Source organism: Schistocerca gregaria, chromosome 4 (genome assembly GCF_023897955.1).
Source record: "Schistocerca gregaria isolate iqSchGreg1 chromosome 4, iqSchGreg1.2, whole genome shotgun sequence".
In the NCBI taxonomy this organism is placed as follows: Eukaryota; Metazoa; Arthropoda; class Insecta; order Orthoptera; family Acrididae; genus Schistocerca; species Schistocerca gregaria.
The window spans coordinates 150,376,108-150,399,076 of NC_064923.1; the positions used below are offsets into that span (position 1 = coordinate 150,376,108).

At 41.4% G+C, this 22,969-nt stretch overlaps 1 protein-coding gene across 3 annotated transcripts in view; it reads left to right on the forward strand.

Moving 5' to 3' along the window:
* The window catches only part of LOC126267222 (C-1-tetrahydrofolate synthase, cytoplasmic), a 316,907-nt gene that overhangs the window by 39,887 nt on the left and 254,051 nt on the right, over positions 1-22,969 (forward strand). The gene's annotated exons all lie outside the window — the stretch shown is intronic.

Sequence of the window (22,969 nt, forward strand, 5' to 3'; positions counted from 1 at the left end):
TCTAAGACTCAATTCATCCTTTGCATTGCCCTAGTGTCCGTAGTTCCTTTTGCAGCTGTTACTTTAGCGATTTACCTGTAATAACTGTAAAGCAACTACCGACCCATATAGCCACGTAAACGGATGTACTATGAATTTAAGAAGATTCATGGTCAATCTACATAAAAGTATTGAAATCATAAAATTAATCAGTGCTGTGAACTTAACGATCTTACACCAAAGTACATACATGAAAAGATCAAAAATAATTCGAAGGCAGTTAAAGTAGGCAGACAATCGGCTAAGAATTTTTTTACTAAGACAATTCAAATTCTAAAGGTGGTAAGGGTAAAATACAGGGAGCGAAAGGCTACTTACAATTTGTACAGAAACCAGATGGCAGTTATAAGAGTCGAGGGGCATGAAAGGGAAGCAGTGGTTGGGAAGGGAGTGAGACCGGGTTGTAGCCTCTCCCCGATGTTATTCAGTCTGTATATTGCACAAGCACTGAAGGAAACATAAGAAAAATTCGGAGTAGGTAATAAAATCCATGGAGAAGAAGTAAAAACTTTGAGGTTCGCCGATGACATTGTAATTCTGTCAGAGACAGCAAAGGACATGGAAGAGCAGTTGAACGGAATGGACAATGTCTTTAAAGGAGGATATAAGATGAACTTCAACAAAAGCTAAACGAGGATAATGGAATGTAGTCGAATTAAGTCGGGTGATGCTGAGGGAATTAGATTAGGAAATGAGATACTTAAAGTAGTAAAGGAGTTTTGCTATTTGGGGAGCAAAATAACTGATGATGGTCGAAGTAGAGAGGATATAAAATGTAGAGTGGCAATGGCAAGGAAAGCGTTTCTGAAGAAGAGAAATTTGTTAACGTCGAATATAGATTTAAGTGTCAGGAAGTCGTTTCTGAATGTATTCGTATGGAGTGTAGCCATGTATGGAAGTGAAACATGGACGATAACTAGTTTGGACAAGAAGAGAATAGAAGCTTTCGAAATGTGGTGCTACAGAAGAATACTGAAGATAAGGTGGATAGAGCACGTAACTAATGAGGAGGTATTGAATAGGATTGGGGAGAAGAGAAGTTTGTGGCACAACTTGACTAGAAGAAGGGATCGGTTAGTAGGACATGTTTTGAGGCATCAAGGGATCACAAATTTAGCATTGGAGGGCAACGTGGAGCGTAAAAATCGTAGAGGGAGACCAAGAGATGAATACACTAAGCGGATTCAGAAGGATGTAGGTTCCAGTAGGTACTGGGAGTTGAAGAAACTTGCACAGGATAGGGTAGCATGGAAAGCTGCATCAAACCTGTGGTGTCACCACCAGACACCATACTTGCTAGGTGGTAGCCTTTAAATCGGCCGCGGTCCGGTAGTATACGTCGGACAGCGTGTCGCCACTATCAGTGATTGCAGACCGAGCGCCGCCACACAGCAGGTCTAGAGAGACTTCCTAGCACTCGCCCCAGTTGTACAGCCGACTTTGCTAGCGATGGTTCACTGCCTACTTACGTTCTCATTTGCCGAGAAGATAGTTTAGCATAGCCTTCAGCTACGTCATTTGCTACGACCTAGCAAGGCGCCATTATCAGTTACTTTTGATATTGTGAACTATGTACCGTCAAGAGCGATGTTCATCATTAATGGATTAAAGTTAAGTATTCCACTAGCTACGTCCGTTGTTTCTAAATTCTAATTTCCTTGTCCTGTTACAGACCTCACGCCAGCGTGCGTGAACTAAATCGCGTGCCTTTCGGCCTCCTCTAGTAACTCGGTGTTGGCTCTCCTGCCAACCACAAAATTGGCGACGAGGCACAACCGCGTTCTTATCGATATTGCCCTGATTTACTTGTGTAATGGCTTCGCCACAATCTCCAGATGTACTGTCCGAATTTTATCGCTTACAGAATCAGCAGACACAGGCCTTACTGGATGCCCTTGGACAGCTCGTCCATTGTCAACGTGTGATGCAAAACGATGCGGCAGCAGCCGCTTCACCGCTAACGCAGCCACAACACGCTGTTGCACCAACTTTTCGACCTTCTGATGCTGCACTGGAAAGCTGGACGGAGTGGTCACGCCGCCTACAGAATTCAAGGTAACGAGCGGCAGCCTTTTTTGTTATCTTCAGTCGGGGTGAACACGTACCGTGTGATAGTAAAATATTTCCCCGCCGCGACATAGAAACTCTGCCCTACGAAGAAATTTTGTCTGCATTAGATGCATATTTCAAAGAATCAGTCAATGTAGTTGCGAAAAGGTATACCTTCTTTCGTACAAAACGTACGGCAGGTCAGACTAATTGGGAGTGGGTTGCAACCTTGCAAGGCCTTACTAGGGATTGTGCTTTTGAGTGTCAATGTGGACTCCCTTATTCAGATACTATGATACGTGATGCAATTGCACAGAACGTTTCTGATGTTCGTATAAGGGAACAGATTTTGAAACTAGTAAATCCCTCCCTTCAACAAGTGATGGACATATTGGATCGGCAGGACACACTTGACTTTGCTCAGGAATCATTTGAAACTTCGCTAGCAGTGTGTCAGGTTAACCGGCCCACCGGGCGAGCTGGACGGAGCAGTAAACAGCCCTCGCGCCCGGCCGCGCCGCTGCCGCCAGGCTCTCAGCCACGTGTGCCACGCTGGCAAGCAAATGCAAGTGATCTAATCATGCCCGCGGTGTGCTACTGAACATTCGCGTGAGAATTACCCGTCACGCCAAGCTATTTGCTTTTATTGTAATAAAAAAGGACATGTACAGAGTGTTTGCCAGAAAAAGCTCAGATCGGAAGCTCAAAACCGTTCCAGGCCCTTTGCTTCGCGCCGGAATCAGAATCGAACCAAGGGTACTCAGGCTCGCGAAACTTCGCCCGTGGAAATTCATGTGGTTCATTCCACTCCGCCCAGTGCCACTCTCTCTTACAGTGACTGTGTTCGTCCCAAAAATAGAGTGCATCGACATCGCCGGAACTCCCGTCAAGTCGCAAGTGATTATGTACCAGCGTCAGTTCACGTTGCACGAGACAGTCGCTCTTGTCGTCAGCAGGACAATAAACTTTTTGTAGACTTGGACATTAACGGCAAAGTGATACCATTCCTGCTCGATACCGGGGCTGCCGTTTCACTGATCAATCAAGACACTTACAAACTGCTGGGCCCACGTCCGTTGCGTGCTGCAGATGTTAAGTTAACTAGCTATTCAGGTCAAGAGATCCCTGTGTTAGGACAGTGCAGCCTTCTTGCAACATACAAAGGACAAACAAAACTTGTGTCATTTTACGTCCTTCGTTCTTCTTCTGCAGTGAACTTGTTTGGTTTCGATTTATTTCAGTTGTTTAACTTGTCTATAGTAACTCAGGTCCAATCAGTGAACCAGACGGTGCCGTCAGACAGTGTTTCTCGTCTATGTGAAGAATTTGCAGACATTTTTGCATCTGGCCTCGGTTGCGCTAAGAACTATAAAGCACATTTGGAACTGAAAGTAAACGCGCAACCGAAATTTTTCAGAGCGCGCAATGTTCCGCACGCATTGCGTGATGAGGTCGCAAAAACATTACACGATTTGGAATCACAAGGTGTAACTGAACGTGTGCAGGCTTCTCTCTGGGCATCACCTTCCGGAAAGTTGGGACTTTGTGTGGACTTCAAGGCAACAGTGAATCCACAACTAGTGATTGCAACTTTTACTTCATCCCGCCCGGAAGATCTTTTTGACAAACTGTGCCCGGGGAAATATTTTTCGAAGTTAGAACTCGCAGATGCGTACTTGCACATACCGGTGGACAAAGAATGCCAGCGCGTTTTGGTGGTTAACACGCATCTTGAGTTGTATCAATTCAAACGACTGCCATTCGGGTGTGCATCCGCCCCTGCATTGTTTCAGCAATATCTGCAAACTGTTTGTGCGTCGGTGCCTACTGCAGCAAATTATCTGGACGATATTGTGATCTCTGGAAAGACGGAAGAAGAACATTTGGCCAATCTCAGAACATTTTTTGCAGGTCTTGCGACAAAATGGTCTTCGCTTACGGAAGGACAAATGTGTGTTTTCTTGCTCGTAATTTGCCATACCTGGGACATGTACTCAATGCCCAAGGCATACATCCCAGTCCCGCGCACCTTCGTGCCACACAAGACTTGCTTTCGCCGCAGAATTTGAAGCAGCTACAGAGTGTGCTGGGAAAAATAAATTAGTACCACCGCTATGTGCCGCATGCCTCTTCCATTTCAGCTCCGCTTCATCGCTTACGCCGTAAGGGTGTTCCGTTCGTCTGGACGACGGAATGCGAACGTGCCTTTCGCCGGTTGAAATCGGCGTTGCTTTCCAATACTTGTCTTACGCCATTCGATCCCCAGAAGCCCCTCTTGTTGATGGTGGATGCATCGGATTTCGGGATCGGTGCTGTGCTTGCGCACAAAGATGGATCGCACGATCGCCCTACTGCCTTTGCGTCCAAATTGCTCTCGTCTGCTCAAAGAAATTATTCACAGATCGAGAAAGAAGCATTGGCTCTCGTATTTGGTGTTACAAAGTTTCATGATTTCTTGTATGGTGGTCACTTTACAATAATCACCGACCACAAACCTTTGACATCGCTTTTTCATCCGACCAAGCCTGTACCTCCACGTGTAGCGCAGAAGTTCATTCGCTGGTCTGTTTTCCTCTCGCAGTAACTCTACGATATCTTGTATCGGTCCACTGCTAAGCACGGAAACGCCTAGCGTTGTCCCGCTTGCCTGTTGCTGAGGATAGGGCATTCGATTCCTCCGAACTTGCTTGCATGTTCATTGATGCGGAAACCGATGACGTGGTCGTATCGTTTCCGATTGATTTTCGTCGTGTAGCTACAGCTACAGCTGCCGACCCTGTCCTTGCTCCCGTTCTGCGTTTTGTTGCTACGTAATGGCCCTTGTCAAAGTCACGGATCGGGGACCCGTTGGTTCGCCAATTTTTTGCTCACAAGGAGAGACTTTTTGTACGACATGATGTTTTGCTGTTGCGTTCTGATAATGATCAGTCCAGGGTCGTGGTACCACGTTCGTTACAGTCGTCTGTCTTACAGCTTCTCCGCCAAGGACATTGGGGTATAGTGAGAACGAAACAACTTGCTCGTCAGCACTGTACTTGGTTCGGAATCGATGCCGCTATTACGAATATGTGCTCTTCTTGCATTGTGTGTGCCGAACAACAATCAGCACCGCCGCGGAAATTCTTTGCATGGCCAAAAGCCACTTCCCCTTGGCAACGCTTACACATCGATTTTGCTGGTCCATTCTGGAATGCTCGATGGTTGGTTGTGGTAGATTCATTCAGTAATTTTCCTTTTGTTGTCCAGATGCCTCCCCTGATGTCATCTGCCACCATCCAAGCGTTATCCGCTATCTTTTGCATCGAAGGTCTTCCACAGACTATTGTTTCCGACAATGGCCCACAATTCATGTCCGCAGAATTTCAGTCATTCTGCAAGGCCAACGGTATCCAACATCTGACGTCCGCGCCATTTTCGCCACAGTCAAACGGTGCCGCTGGTCAGGACTTTCAAGTCACAGATGTTAAAGCTGAAAGAGTCGCATTCTCGGGAGGACGCGTTATTACTCTTTTTGTCCTTGTATCGCTCTCAGCCCCGAGATGGTCGCTCGCCGGCTAAGTTGCTCCACGTTCGCCCTCATCGGACCTTGATGCCTTTGCTACATCCGCCGCATCAGGTTCCTGTGCAGCGGCAGACACCTTCTTTTGCTCCAGGCGACGTTGCCTACTACCGCCACTGCAGAGGTTCTCGGCGTTGGCTCGAAGAGCGTATTTTTCGCTGCCTCGGCAGCGCTATGTATCTGGTCTTGGGGGCCTCTGGTGAGGTGCTTCGGCATCTCAACCAGCTACGCCTCTGTCGTCGCACGGGATCTGCCGGTCGCCGCCTGCTTTCAGCGACGGTGCCGTCCGGTCAGCGCCCCGGGCACCCATCTACTGGCTCGCCTCAGCCCCAGGTGTTACCAACGCTGCCTTCCATTTTGCCCCATGGCGACGCGCCGCCGCCACCGCCGCCGCCACCTGTTCTCCCGCCGGCGACGCCCGCAGTGGACGCGTCGCTGCAATTGCCGGGCGCCTCCCTGGGTCACGCGCCGCCGATCGCTTCCCGTGACCTCCGACATGGAGCTCTTGCTCTCTCCGGACCATATGTCGTCTTCGCCCGTCGGGTGCCCCGGCCCGATGGAGGTCGACCCTTCGGCCCCTCCTGTCTCTCTAGAGGCGCATACACCGCATGTTGGCGTGCACCCTGGAGCAGGTTTTCAGGCGTTTCCTAGCTCCCCGCGGTCCGAATGGCAGGGTGCGGGTGGCACAGCCTCGCCTGTTGTTAGGCTCCCCACCTCGTCGCATGCATCAACATGGAGTCCTTCCCACGGCGGGCGAAAGCGTTATGCCACAACCGTACGCCGATTTGCGGGGGAGGAATGTAGTGTCACCGCCAGACACCACACTTGCTAGGTGGTAGCCTTTAAATCGGCCGCGGTCCGGTAGTATACGTCGGACCGCGTGTCGCCACTATCAGTGATTGCAGACCGAGCGCCGCCACACGGCAGGTCTAGAGAGACTTCCTAACACTCGCCCCAGTTGTACAGCCGACTTCGCTAGCGATGGTTCACTGCCTACTTACGTTCTCATTTGCCGAGAAGATAGTTTAGCATGGCCTTCAGCTACGTCATTTGCTACAACCTAGCAAGGCGCCATTATCAGTTACTATTGATATTGTGAACTATGTACCGTCAAGAGCGACGTTCATCATTAATGGATTAAAGTTAAGTATTCCACCAGCTACGTCCGTTGTTTCTAAGTTCTAATTTCCTTGTCCTGTTCCAGACCTCACGCCAGCGTGCGTGAGCTAAATCGCGTGCCTTTCGGCCTCCTCTAGTAACACGGTGTTGGCTCTCCTGCCAACCACAAAAAAACCAGTCTCAGGACTGAAGACCACAACAACAACAACAACAACAACAAGACACGAAAGTAAACTATTGTATTAAAAATACACAATACACTATTCAGTGTGCTTCTACCCCTGCAAAACACTCAAAACTTCGGGCGATGCTTAATTTAATTTGATGTAGCACAGTAACTATGAAGAAAAACAAAAACAAATCCAGTCCTTTATCGAGCAAAGATATCAAGCGGTAGACGCGGAAGAGTAAATTCCTTCACATAATAATTTTCTTAAAATCGGTTGATAAGTTTTCTTAGCAGCCGGTACACCCATTCAAGCACTTTGGAGGCTGTTGTTGTGGCTGGAGTACCTAAATCTCACGTCACATACAGTGCGTTCTGTGATTGGCGGGCCGGCCGTTGTGGCCGAGCGGTTCTAGGCGCTTCAGTCTGGAACCGCGCGACCGCTACGGCCGCAGATTCGAATCCTGCCTCAGGTATGGATGTGTGTGATGTCCTTAGGTGAGACTAGCGATGATATAACCAAATACTTAATGATCTCAGGGTCAGCTCCACTGCACTCCCTGTAAAAGAATCTTAATACTAACTAAATTTAGTGGAAAGGGTTCAAGGCTTTCCTATTTTTAGTTAGCTGGTAAAATAACGTTGAAAAAGCAGTTAAGTTTACCATTGGAAATTTTATTCTACTCACATAACATCGTTAATAAATTGCACTATTGATAAAAGGAAATGTTTTAATACAGGATGGTAAAAACCAACTGCGTTCAACAAAAATGTGAACGAATATTCCCTGAATGGGTTTCCAAGTTCTACAATGGATCGAAGGATGACCTATGCCATATCACATCTATAATCTAGGTTTAAATTAAGTTTCACAAAAGAGAAAACTATCAAAATGGTCTACAGTGACCCTCAATTATCTTTAATTACTTATCTAACTTGTCGTAAATTACAGTGGCTGATGTGGCTTCTCAATAACTATATAACAGAAAAATCATCGCGTTTCAGATTTTTACTTCAAGTGGCAAATGTGAACACCATGAGCTTTAATTTACGATCGACACTAGTATTACGCAAAAAGGGGGTGTAACAGATGAGACTTCTGCAGTTCTGAGTGAAGCCTTTTGCGCTCAAAAATGCGGCATCGCGTGCGTTCATTACCTTGTCGGTGTTCGTCACGGGGGCGGCGGGCAGCACAGCTCCGCTCACCTCGCCATCTCGGTAGCAACTCTTTCCTAACTTCTCCTTACTTCAATTTACCGAAGTTGGTTTAAAAAAACTATCTGGCTATGTTTTCATCTGACCAATCAGGGTCTCAATGTTAACCTTAAGCTCCGCCTACAAAAATCCTGTCTAATCAATGAGAAACGTTATAGTTTTCGTGGTGGGGCAATGTTTTTAAAGTTTGCAACGTAACAGAGAAGCTAAAAAGTCTCACTCTAAAACCTGCAGCTGGTGTGGTCCTTTTAGGGTTATCGTAAGATCTATACTGTTCTTCTGGAGGGCTCTATCTTTTAACATGGGCTGGAGGGTGGCCCTAATGTAACAGACACGTGAAAAAGTCTCACGCTAAAACTTGCGGGTGGTAGTGGCCGTTTTTGTGTTATCGTAAGATCTATACTGTTTTTCTGGAGGGCTCTAGCTTTTAACATGGGCTGGGGGTTGGTCCTTGACGTAACAGAGACGCAAAAAAGTCTCATGCTAAAACGTGCGGGTGGTAGTCTTAGAGGTGGGCTGTCGACGTGGGTTTCCAGTCCGTCCCTTATCGTAGGGCCTTCTAGCTTAACACGGTTCTGCTCTCGGCTTCTGTTCTCGTTTCTCCCCTCCCAACTGCGTCGGTCTCACGGTGGGAAGGTACGACATGCATTTAGGCATTCTTGTGTTAGTCTGTGGTATTCCATTTGCTCACTCGTTACTCGTATTACTTTGGTTAATTTAATGTCACGATTTATTCGGAGCTATGTGACATACTACTGGATTTGCTTATCATGTCAGGGTTTTCATGGATTTCCCTGACACCTTACAAGATTGTGCATCAGAGCAACTCAAAAAAAAATGTGTGTGAAATCTTATGGGACTTAACTGGTAAAGTCATCAGCCTCTAAGCTTACACACTACTTAACCTAAATTATCCTAAGGACAAACACACACACCCATGCCCGACAGAGCCTCTCAGGCCATGACTGAAGCGCCCCAGACCGCTCGGCTAATCCCGAGTGGCTAGAGCAGCTCAGTGGAAGCAACACTTACCATGAAAACTTCACATTTTAGGGTACTAGCAGTTTGTGTAGATTACCATTACGTGATTTTATATCAGCTATTATTAAGTGAAGTCGAATCAAGGAAGCTTGTTGATGGCAGGTTGACGGACCAAGGAAATAAATATATCGAAGAGGTTGTAATCCACTCCAGGGAATCAGAACTCTCATCCATTGTGGCATACCTGAGTTACGACAAAATCACGACTTCGCCACGTATGGGGTTTGGTTGTCAGGTAAATTGATGCAAGGTTGGTATACCTGAAACGTGGGTTCAAAAAAATGGTTCAAATGGCTCTGAGCACAATGGGACTTAACTTCTAAGGTCATCAGTCCCCTAGAACTTAGAACTACTTAAAACCTAACTAACCTAAGGACATCACACACATCCATGCCCGAGGTAGGATTCGAATCTGCGACTGTAGCGGTCGCGCGGTTCCAGACTGTAGCGCCTAGAACCGCTCGGCCACTCCGGCCTGCTTTGAAATAAGGGATTTTATCCCTTCAAGACGATAAATTTGCACATCAATTCGTTGCTTGCTCAAGATTTCAAATTCCTTAAGGACTCCGAGTAAGATGCATGTGTGCGTTTGAGTCCTGCTCCAGCAGAAAAGTTTTGAGCATATCTTCTCAAACTTTAGCGTGAGAACACCTAACTGCTTATTTCCACCATCCCTCCATTTGTCTACAGCGATTAAGAAATGTGACGGTTTCGACTCCCAGTGAGTCATAGAACTTTTCGTCACGCCATCTCAAGTTCAAACATGCCACTTTTAACTACTGGGGAAAAAATAATTCGATTGTTAATGTCTTTTGGCGTGTAATCAATGACTATCTGTGCAGGATTGCGTTCTCATTCACCACTGAACTCTTCGTCACGTTATTTCTAGCTCAAACATGCGCACATCTCGCTACTGGTGAAAGAAACATGTATTTAATGCCCATCCGTGACTAGAAGACAAGGGCGTTAGGTGCTGGGCTCGAATCCCGATAAGGTAGAAATTATACATTGTCTCGTCATTTCAGCGATAAGGTAGAAATTATACATTGTCTCGTCATTTCAGTTTCAAACCTCTGGTTAATGATGAGAAAATTCGATATCTGACATTTTGTTGCACTTATTTAACAATCCGATTGGATGCTGGCTTCGTAATCCTGTCCACAACTAAACTTTACGTCACGTCATGTCAAGTCTGATAACTATGAATCAAATCACACGAGTGTTAATAAATTTCGTATTCGTAAACGGGGACAGTACATGCAAGATAGGATTCCTGGTCCAGTGCAATAATTTCGCCGTGTTATATCAAGTTCATATCCGCTAACTGTAACTGGCTGAAAATGAGATGTATCATGTCTCTCTATGTCTAGTCAACGATGAAAATCAGTTCTGTGTTCGAGTCTCGGTCAGCCATGAAAACTTTGCTTAGTTAACATTGCCTACAGGTGCACAAAACAGTTCGTCAAGTAGTTTAAAGCTGAAACACATGCACAACTAGTTTTCATGAATAATATAGATTTTTTAATGTCGCTTTGTGTTAAATAACAAGAGCGATAAGTAATTGTCGAAGTGCATATAGATTCACGTGCCACAATGAATACAGTGAAATTGTTAGTGATACGTTGTTGATGGTGATGACAGGTCGCTTGATGCTGATCATCATGGCTCTTCTAATTGGTTAGTTCACTTACCCGTTTACACAAAAACACTCAACAGGCGAATGATGGTTAATAATTGTTTGACACACCATTCAGTGAGCAAGATTATTTCGAATTATCGTAGAATTATTATTTAGGCGTTCTTGGAAGCTTTTATTCATTAATAAATTTAGTTTTGAGTAAGGATTGCGAAATGATTTATGAGGTAGAGTTACAGGCATTAGTTATCTCAGATACTTATGAGATGGTAACATTTTAAAAACAACAGTTACTGTAAAAATTTGAGTTTACAACCATTAAGAACCACCTCCTCTCTAATAAAGTGTTTCCTGATATTTGTAGCATCGTGCAATTTGTTTGACTCAAGAGTTATTGCCATATAGAGCATTGTTCTCTAGTGGTCACATATGGTAACCATTTTCTATAGTCAAAGGATTGTCCTTAAAAGTGTTTAGAGAACCTGCAATTCACGTCGTTAGAACACTTTTAAACATGATAGCACCTGCAAGAACTGTTCCTGATGGGACGGAAACTCTGCAGTAGACGGCCACTAAAAAGGAACTTCTAAAGAAACAGCCACGACTGCATAATAGACGTAAAACTAGGCTTAGGGTTATGGATAAGGAGATGCTGAAGAAAACGCGTTTTGGTGTCAAAGAGGATAACTCGTGAAGCCTTAAATGAGTACTGTAGCAGGACCCAAAGAAATTCTGGTCATAGTCTAATACGTGATTCCGTGTTTAAGGGTGTATAAAGGCTAGAAAACTGGCGGATTGGAATAAAGCAGGGACAAGGACTTTTTATTGATCAGTAAAAATGAAAATACAATAAGGAAACACAGATCACTATGTAAATAAACATGGTTAAGCATTCAGAAGTACATATAGGCAATGTAAGACGCAAAATAAGTATTCGTCTACAGTACTGAAAATCACACTTTTATCATAGAATGTTGTTGTTAGTTCTTAGAAGGGTCTCCTTTCCTCTTTATAATTGCTTGCATTCTTCTTGGCATGGATTTAACCAGAGATTCTATTGCCTGCACGCCATTCCTTTTGTAGAGCGGTCTGCAGATCATTTCTACTGGATATCTAACGATTCCTGATGTTTTTGTCGACTAAATGCCACAAGTTCTCGATAGGATTAATGTCTGGGGTTGCGGTGGTGTCTGCATCCCGTGGGGCGTCTTATACAACAGCCAAGATTTGTATCTAGAGCCGTATGTTTCGGATCATTGTCTTGTGTGAAAATATAGTCCCCATTTAGACCCAAATGATTCATAGTACTGGTTAGACATGTTTTTAGGATACGTATGTAAAACTTGTGCTCAATAATACCATCAATAAAATACAAATCCCCCACACCATTTGCACTCGTGCACCCCCACACAAGTATTGAACCTCCTCCATGTTTAACTGAGGCTGTTATATTTCTCTGTTCGACTTCAGAATTCTTTCTTCTCCACACTGTTTCGCGCCCTTCAGACTTAAACAGCTCAAATCAACTCTCGTCAGTAAATACAACCTTTTCCCCGAAATCAAACCTATCTGATTTATATTCCCTTGCATATGCAAGTCACTTTCTTCTGTTGATTTTATTGATGTACGGTTTTCTGCGGGCTGTACTTCCTTCATACCCAGCTTCATGAAGCATATTTCTTACAGTCTGTGCTGAAGCAGAACTTCCTGTATGCATCTGAAAAGCAGTGGAAAGGTGTGGAGCGCTCAGTTTCAGGTTTTTTATGACTTCTCGAAGTACCTGTCGTTTCTCTATCTTGGACAGAACTGCAGGACGACCGCTTCGTGATTTGTTTTCGTACGTTTTGCTCTGATTAAACCTGTATATAATACTCTCCACTGTCCTGGTAGGTCCACCGAAGGTTTCTCCGATTTCTTGAAAACATTTTCCTTGTCTAAACAACCTGAAGCGGATTTCTCTCTCTTCCTTTGTAGTTTCGCAACGTTTTCGACCCATGGTACGTAAATATCACTCAGCGACTTTCAGACCAGCGGGACAATTGTTCACATTGCTGGATGCAACACAACTGCATAACTAACACCAGAGGTGCGGCCCAATACCACAGATACTGCTTACTAGACGAATACTTGTTTGGCGTCCATTGCGGCATGATTTTAGATAGCGTGTACTTCGTTACAAATTAAGCGATATATGAACAATAAACAGCATTTTATTTCGAAGTGCAGAAATAAACCAATGTAAGAAATAGTTATTACTCATTTCGAACTAGATTTGTATGACTGTACGTATTATAGTCTATGCGCCGCGGTCAGACAAATATTTGTGGAATCACTGTATGTAACTACTCTCAGTGGCACCAATGTTAGTATCCAGACATTAATGGCTGATAAAGGAAATGAAACTGAGGGTAGAAAATCAAAAACAGTGATACTCACTCCATTTCCAAATGTTCCATTATTAAGGTTAAAATGGCTCTGAGCACTATGAGACTTAACATGTGAGGTCATCAGTCCTCTAGTCTCACACGAGACTTAGAACTACTTACACCTAACTAATCTAAGGACATCACAAACATCCATGCCCGAGGCAGGATTCGAACCGACGACCGTAGAAGCAGCACGATTCCAAACTGAAGCGCCTAGAGCCGCTCGGCCATAGCGGCCGGCCATTATTAAGGAAGATACAGATATTCTGCACAAGCTTGTTTGATTCCTGCATACCAAATGGTTCAAGTGGCTCTGAGCACTACGGGACTTAACTGCTGAGGTCATCAGTCCCCTAGAACTTAGAACTACTTAAACCTAACTAATCTAAGGACATGACACACATCCATGCCCGAGGCAGGATTCGAACCTGTGACAGTAGCTGTCGCACGGTTCCAGACTGTAGCGCCTAGAACCGCTCGGCCACCACGGCCGGCCCTGCCTACCAACCTGCACAGCTTTTATTAATACAAAATTCACCAACCAGAGAACAAGTGAAACGTCCCCTTAGAAAAATTATACACGACTGAATTTAAACTGAAACACAATATTTTTGGCGCAACGCAATCTGACTTCCAAAAATCCCTACAAAAGAATGGCCCTGACTAACATTAACCTATACGTTTCAGAAATCACTTATCTCACAAAAATCTTTGTTACTCAAGCTACTGCAGTACAGCGAGCGCCACTACTGCCAGCTAAATAAAAGATTCAAACTACTGAAGGCACTAACTACTGATAGGCATAGTTAGCAAATGAAAGATTTTAATACAGAACAAACAATGTATTTACCTTAATAGTCATAATATATATATAGCAGTTCATGACATCCAATCTTACAAATTTCAAAACTCCGCCATCTCTCTCCCCACGTCCACCACTATTGGCGGCTCACCTCCAACTGCGCAACGCTAAGCACTGTTCACATCCAGCTGCCGCTGCCCAACACTACAATGGCGAGTATTACAACAATGCCAACCAGCCACTGACTGCACACGGCACAGCCAGTGATTTTCATACAGAGCGCTACGTGGCGGCGGCGTTACCAATAAAAAAACCTAAACAGCCTACTTACACAAGTTACAGCTAACCGAAACGTGAAGTCGCGCGGTTCCCTACTGAGCGCCTCAACTGCGAGACCACCGCGGCCGGCTGTTCGAGAATTAACAATGGATGAGCGTACTGCATAGTCTTTTGTCTACATTCACATCGGTACTCGCAAAGTAGTGGAGGGACTGTTTAGCGATGATACAGAAAATTGGGAAGCATTCTGCCACGTCATTTTTCGGTGTTGGAATTACGGTAAATTGCTAAAAATGATCGCACTATCAACTGTGATGCTTATTATCACAGTACATCAACAGTGTCTTTTCCATCCCATCCATCCACTGGTATGCTGTTGATTACCACATAATGACTGACTGAGATCGCTTGTTTGAGATGGAGAAAGAGTCTTGGTGGAGGGACAACACCTTCGGTGATGGTTAGCGCCGAAACAGTGATCGCATACATGACTGCAGTATGAGAAGTCAATCGAAGCGGAACACAGTGCATCAGCTACTCAGTGATTGTGAATGAGGAGTTTAAATGTAGAGGTCGTCAGTCACCTTTGGTCAGCAGTTTGGAAGCTCTCCACAAATGGTTCAAATGGCTCTGAGCACTATGCGACTTAACTTCTGAGGTCCCCAGTCGCCTAGAACTTAGAACTAATTAAACCTAACTAACCTAAGGACATCACACACATCCATGCCCAAGGCAGGATTTGAACCTGCGGCCGTAGAGGTCGCTCGGCTCCAGACTGTAGCGCCTAGAACCGCACGGCCAATGCGGCCGGCAGCTCTCCACAATGCCCCAAAACTCTTCCTGTTTCCTTACATTGTGACTGTCTTATTTCAATCACCCAGTGTGTGTGCTGTGGAAGCAGCAATAACAGCATTATTTACACCATGCGATGTCTAGTTCTCTGTGGGAGCCAATGGACCAAAACATGTTAATGTCAGTTTAGAACCTGGAACAGACCTCAAAAGTCGTGGCGCAAAAACACATGGAAATGTACAAAGTGCGTTACAGCATAAAAAGCAGTGTATCAAACAACAAAACAGAGACCCTCTCTTGTGACTGATAGTCTGTGAGATACAGTCCTCACACAGTACAGGTAATGAAACTTTACGCTGGTTGTAACCTCTCCACAAAAAAATAATATGAATACTATTCACATTTAGTGTAACCTCCCCACAAAATATATTCCGTAACCTCCCAACAGTAAAAACAATAATTATTTATATCATTCACATTTAGTGTAAGCTTCCAACAGATTTATTCCGGAACCTCGCAACAGCAAAAAATAATATAAGTAATATTCTCATTTAGCGTAACTACCCAACTGTGAAAATATGTATAGCATTGACATTTAGCGTAACCTACCAATAATACAATGTGACAAACCTCTCAATAAAATTGTCGCTCACTTATAACCTATCAATAATTGACTGTCAATTTAACCTGGTAAATTATGGACGTCAGCAGTGCTGTGTCATGGCCCTGAAAGATCATACTGAATAAATTCTTATCTCAGTCTAGTCGCCGGATAACGCATATATATCTGCCCCTATATGAAACTAAACTTTTCTGACACAGCCCAGTGCAATGCTGGCCGATAGATATGTCATGTATAAAAAGAAACAACTGATTTTTCTTTACAATAATCGGGATGACCATGGATTGGAGAAATTAGTGAATTCTTTAAATTGAGATGAATGTCAAACGTTACTTTTTATGAGAAAGATTATTATTAACAGATTTTTTAAAAACATTTACATGGGACTTGATATAGCAATAGTACATATGCGCGAGGCTGCTTTTACCTTATCCTACAACACTCAGGCTCTGCCATCGCTCCACCATGACCGGCCCAGCCAACACGATACACCAGACTGCTAGCAACTACTTACTGCTATTGCTACACAGTACTTACTGCAGTCAACACTGCTCTTTGGTCTGAGATTCTCTTATAGCTTACATATCGCAGGCAGCGCGTGAGCAATCCATCGAAATTACATCTGCTCGAGTGCACTAGCAACAAATTCTTTAGTCATGGACCTCTTACATAACCCTCCATTTGGGGGGCAAAAATTTGGCAGTGATGGTGCATCAATTGGACTTGCCATGAGCAACAAATTTTTCTATAATCTATTTAGTTTACTAAGTCTACAGTCATAGAGTATATACATATATATAACACTATTGATAAATGATATAAGTACAGAACATATTAAGAAATGAAATAGAGTGCACAAGCACTAAGTACAAAATATATTACCAAATGACATAAAGTGCACATGCACTGAATAAGTCTTTATCATTTGACAAGAATTTAAACATATTGAGAAATGAAATAAAGTGCACATGCACTGTAAAAGGCTTTAGCATTTCTCAAGAACTGGATACATTAAGAAAAGAAATAAAGTGCACATGGACTGTAAAAGTTTTTAGCATATTTAGGACAACTGATCATATTAACAAATGAAATGAAGTGCACATACACTGTACAAGTCTTTAGCATTTTTTACAAAAACTAAATACATTAACAAATGAAATAAAGTGCAGACACAATGTAAAAGTCTTTGCATTTTTTTTACAAGAACTGAAAGCATTAACAAATGAAATAAAGTGCACACACACTGTAAAAGTCTTTAGCGTTTTACAATAGTTTAAACACACTGTATAAGTCTTTGCCATTTTATAAGAACTAGGAAAGGAATGGGAAGGATTGCATCATGGTTGTAGCACAGTAGGTTGCACGTAGCTGCACTGAAAGTCCATTTCTTTCTACAGAAGCACAACACCAAGTGAGACAATCTTAAATTCTCTGCCCTGAAGTATTTATCAGTGTAGCCAAGACACTGAAATGTTGTATTAATATTGTATGTTATCATTTTGGTAGCAAATTAGGTACACCAAACAGTAGGACCATAATGACATCTCCATGGTTCAAGGTGGTGGACAGCTTGATATGTCAACACCATATTCTTGTAGAATCCATTCTCTTACATCAATGTAGAATTAGTGCAAAAACCAAATATAGTGCTCCATGATCATGAGGATGGACAGGACATATGGATATTGCAGTAACTGCTGGTAATTAGGTCAGAAGGTGAAGGACATTAAGTCTTATGCTAGTCATCATTGTGAATTACATTAGTGTATCAACCAATTTGAATAATTATTGGCACTCATTGGTTAATTACTAAAAATTTCTGTACTATGTATGGAGTATTACAGAACATTATTCATAAGTCATCTCATTACAGTAATCATTGGCATCATAAGTCATCTCATTACAGTAATCATTGGCACTCATTGGCCAGTTACAAAGAATTTTAATGCATTATCCAGAAGTCATAATTCAAAACAAGAGTTAAATATTTGCATAGCATTTATGTATAAGTCATCATATTACAGTAATCATTGACATTGCATTTATGCATAAGTCATCTTGTTACAGTAATTATTACAGAACATTATTCATAAGTCATCTAATTACAGTAATTAGTGGCATGTCATCTCATTATAGTAATCATTAGCATTATAAGACATCTCATTACAGTAATCAGTGGGATTCATTGGCCAGTTACTAAACATGTAGCAAGTATTGAGTATTACAAAACACTATTCATAACTCATCCGATTGCAATAATTATTGGCATTCATTTATGAATAAGTCATCTCATTACAGTAATCAGTGGCATTCATTGTCCACTTACAAAGCTTTTTTTGCATTATTCAGAAGTCATCATTCAAAACAAGAGTTAATTATTGGCATAGCATTTATGCACAAGTCATCATATTACAGTAAACATTGGCATCATAAGTCATCTCATTACAGTAATTATTCGCATCATGTCATCTCATTACAGTAATCACTGACATTGAATTTATGCATACGTCATCTTATAACAGTAATAATTGGTATAGCATTTATCCAGTGTTACAAAACATCATTCAATGTTACTCAGAACTCATTATTCAAGTTACATAGGACATATTTAAAATGTAACACACTGTAACTATTACTCAAGGTCTGTAGTCCAATAATACATAGACATAATGGAATCAATACACAGAAAAATTTGCATTATATTTCAGACTAAAAATATATCTTAAACTGGTAGCATTATTTAGTTGTATACTGGTAATAGTTGGGACTGGTAATTTTTTATTATTTTTTTTGTGCTAGCAATGCATTGCATTGGGATCGATAGTTGCTGTGGCATGAAAATATTTGCTTTTGAATTATTGCTGGAAATAAGGATTAATAATGTCATTCGTCATGAGTCAGCTGTAGCAAGGTTATGAAACAAGTAGAGTATATGTGATCATTCATAAATGATAGACACAACTGGGTAAAAAAATGCAAGTACTAGTACAGATTTCATAATTAGGTGTTTATAGCATATTAATATCATGAAAAGCTTCCTAGAAAAAATAAAATAATGGATTATTGACCTGAAAGAAAATATGTATAATATGCTGAAAAGTAGTAAACTTCGAAATAACAGGTAATGAAATGTCTACTTAATATGTGTGTACTCTAGCTGTCTTTCCCCAAACATTCAGTCATTATACAATGCGACAAATGACATACTGTCAAAAGAAACTGCAACAAATACTTAAATAACTACATAACATTTCTTAACTAACAGAAAATATAGAACTTCATCATTATCATCATCTGCAAAGAAAAACTTCATTATTCATATTACCATATTCTTCATACAACTATTCATCATAATTTATTATCATCTGCAAAAAATAGACACTTAATTATTCATTTTTCAAATTACCATTTACTTCATACAACTATTCATAGTATATAGTTTCTTACTTCTAGCATATTTCATCACTAAAATTAACATGTGCAGTTCTGTCTGACAGCCTTCATCAATCACCTCGTATTCTGAAAGAAAAATAATTAGTTAAGACTGTTATTATACGATGTGTATAGTATATTCTGGTTAATGCTTGTTAATTCTGATTCATTTACTCTTCATAACAAGATATTGCATTTTCTTTCCTTCATTCTGATGGTAAAATTTCCATTTCATAGTAAACCACTGTGGTTGTTTAATTTATTTCTTTTACACTGTATTGCTTTCTGAAAATGATGAATAAGGATTAATATGTTGCATTTAAATCATATACCCATTAAACAAAAACTTGTTTCTAGTGATACGACTAAACATACAGCATAGCATGACAGAAAACGTATTATGTCAAAAACATAGACAGTTTTCAAGTGCAAAAAATGTACGCACAGTATCATAATATAGTAGCAAAAAATGTAGAATAGTCTAGATATTGAGATATCACAAGGCGAAAATGTTAGTCAACTGGTGTTCGTTATATCTTAAAGATTTCGTAGTCCACACAGACAAAAATTCTACTTTCGATAGGAAAACAATCATACATACACAAAAAATAGAAAATGTGCACGGTCTGATGTCTAACGACAAGAAAAGCGACCTGCTAACATTACCTCGGGAGCACTTACCAAGAAAAAATATAATTATCATCAGTAAGTGGTCATATAAATATCTGGAAATGGCATTACAGTGTGATAAATCATAAAGTATGTTCATTCAGTAAAGGGTTTAATACTGGAGACATGGTGATTGCCCTTGCTTTTTCTGGTTCTCAAAGTTTCAACATGTACTACATTGGGCTGAGGAATGCTGCGAATTCTATATGGACCTGCGTATAGAAGCTCAAATTTACTGCATCTACTCTTTCCTCTGTTGGATAAATAATGTGTGCGTACTAATATCTTCTGACCAACGTGAAAGTCACGGCGTGTAAAAAACCTGTTTTTGCTCTGTCTTCTCCGGCGCTCTGGGGCACGTTTGATGTTGTTGAGTGCAATGTCAATTATTTCATGGTGGCGTAGTCGACGAGATGTAGGAAAGGATACTAATTCTTTAATTTTGTTAGGTGGTTCAACATTTTTCAATATAACAGTCGGAGATAGCATAGTAGATTCATTTGGTATGGAGTTAATTACATCCTGGAATGAGAGTATGTGTGTATCCCAATCAATATGATTTTTATGGCAGTATATTCTACATAGTTTACCAATTTCTTTCATTAGTCGTTCACAAGGGTTCGAAGAAGCGTGATACTTGGATAAATATATCGGAGAAATGTTTCTAGCTCGTAACATACGTGTCCATATCGCAGATCGAAATTGCGGTCCATTGTCGGAAATTACTTTCAAAACATGCCCTACATGAAATAAAAAATATTTTACAAATGCATTAGAAATAGATTTTGCAGTAGCTTTGCGTAACGGAGTGAAGGTAATAAGTTTCGAAGTGAGTTCAACAGCGACAAAGATTTAACAAAAACCTCTATTAGTTCTGGGAATCGGACCAAAAATGTCTACAGCGGCCATGTGTATCAATTTAACGGGTACAATGGGATGTAACGGAGGAATATATGAAGTTGTGTCTGATTTAGCTTTCTGGCAGATTTTACATGACGCTAAAACTCGTCGAATACGTTTCTCCATGTTTTCAAAATAACAGTTCTGTTTCAGTATAAGAAAACATTTTCTAGCTCCATAATGTGCGTAACTCAAATGAGTATGCCAAATTAATTTGTTAACGAGTTCGTCAGGAATGCATAATAACCAATTGTTGCTGTCAGGGTGAGAGCGGCGAAACAGAATGTCATTGCGTACAGTGTAATGGTTTCTGATGGTAACAATATTCCTATCTTGCCAAAGGTGTTTAATTTCTTTCCACGCGTTGTCTTTGCTCTGCTCTTGTGCTATGTCTCGTAATGATGCCGAAATAAAATTTTCGAATGCAACTTGTTGAACATACATGACGCTAAAATTTGCTTGGCAGAAGTTGGTTGCGATGTCTTGCTGATTGTTGCTGAGAGAACGGGATAGTGCGTCTGCTGCAATATTTTGTATACCGGAAATGTGAACAATTGTAAAATTAAATTCCTGTAAATAAAGTTTCCATCTGCTTAACCTGTTGTGTGTAAATCTAGCGGAAAGTAAAAACTGTATAGCTCTATGATCTGTGTAAACGGTCATATGTCTTCCATAAAGGAAATGCCTAAATCTGGTAAATGCCCATACAACACATAATGTTTCAAGTTCTGTGAGGGAATAATTGCGTTCAGCAGGTGACAGAATGCAACTTGCAAAGGCGATATTTTTAATTACTGTAGTACCGTCTTCTTCAATTTCCTGAAAAATGTGTACGCCTAAAGCTGTGTTAGAACTGTCGGTGGCAATGGAAAAATTTCTGGTAAGATCTGAGTGTGATAAAACTGGTGCGTTCAATAAGGCATGTTTCAGATTAACAAACTCAGAATGTGCTTGGCTAATCCCAGGACCAAATAGCGTTTTTACCCGTCAGTTGGCGTAATCTAGAGGTGTCTAAAGCAGAGTTATGAATAAATTTACGGAAAAAGATAATTAATCCCGGAAAGCTGCGTAATTGTTTCTTGGTCGTTGGAACAGCAATGTCACGTAAAGCTTGAAGATTTTCCGGATCAGGCGCAATGCCTTCTGCTGAAATAATATGTCCAAGAAATTTGTTGGAAGTTCTGCCAAAATGCGATTAGCTAATATTAACTGTGAGTCCTTGTGCACGAAAAGTTTGCAACAGTTGTTCAAGAATCAGACTGTGTTCAGACCAGTTAGCTTCTGCAATAAGGATGTCGTCTACATATGTTGTGATTCTGTCTTTAAGTTGTGTCGGAATTATAGTATTCAAACCGCGAATAAATGCAGCTGAAGAAATTGTTAAACCGAACGGTAATTTGCAAATTGATAACACTCACCAAAACACAGAAATGCTGTGTACTTTCTGCAGTTCGGATGGACCTGAATTTGCCAAAATCCCGACTTCAAATCTAATGTGGAATAAATAGCAGTACTATGAAATTTCTGTAAAAGTTCTTCTAGTGTCTGTGGGAAATCATTTTCATTAATAATGATGTCGAAGGAATGGAATAATGTTTAGCTTTAAATGTATCGTGCTGTTTAACTTTAAAACATAGTACCAGGATGTTGTCAAAAACTGGAGCTTGCTGTAAAAGAATATTGCGTAGTTGAATACGTTCGTCGTCAGTATTTGCACTGCTCTGTTTTACCTTCTGAGAAATCATTTGCATAACGTCATAGTCAGCTTTTTGTCTGGTGTATTGTAGTTGTGTACGTACGTATCTGTGAACAATTTGGAATAACAATGCGTGTTACGCGATGTAGAAATGACCTCTGTTTGATTAATTGCCTGTTCATCTGCAGATAAAGCATGCCGAAATTCTAATGCCAGTTGTACATTCTCATCCCTTAACATTAAATAGGAATTTTGAAAGTCAATAACTGCGTCGTGTTGTACCAAAAAATTCGTGCCTAAAATAAGGTCTGTTTTCAGTAAGGGAACAATCCAAAAATTTGAGTGAAACGAATGACCTCCAATACAAAACGATAAGTGTGTCTGTAATTTTACATCTACTCCTTTACCAGATAGTGCTCCTTTTACTTTAGTTTTGCCTAATGGTAACGTAGGATAGGTATTCTCTTTGTTACATTCGTTGAAGGTTTCTTCATTTATAACTGACATAGGCGATCCAGAATCTATTA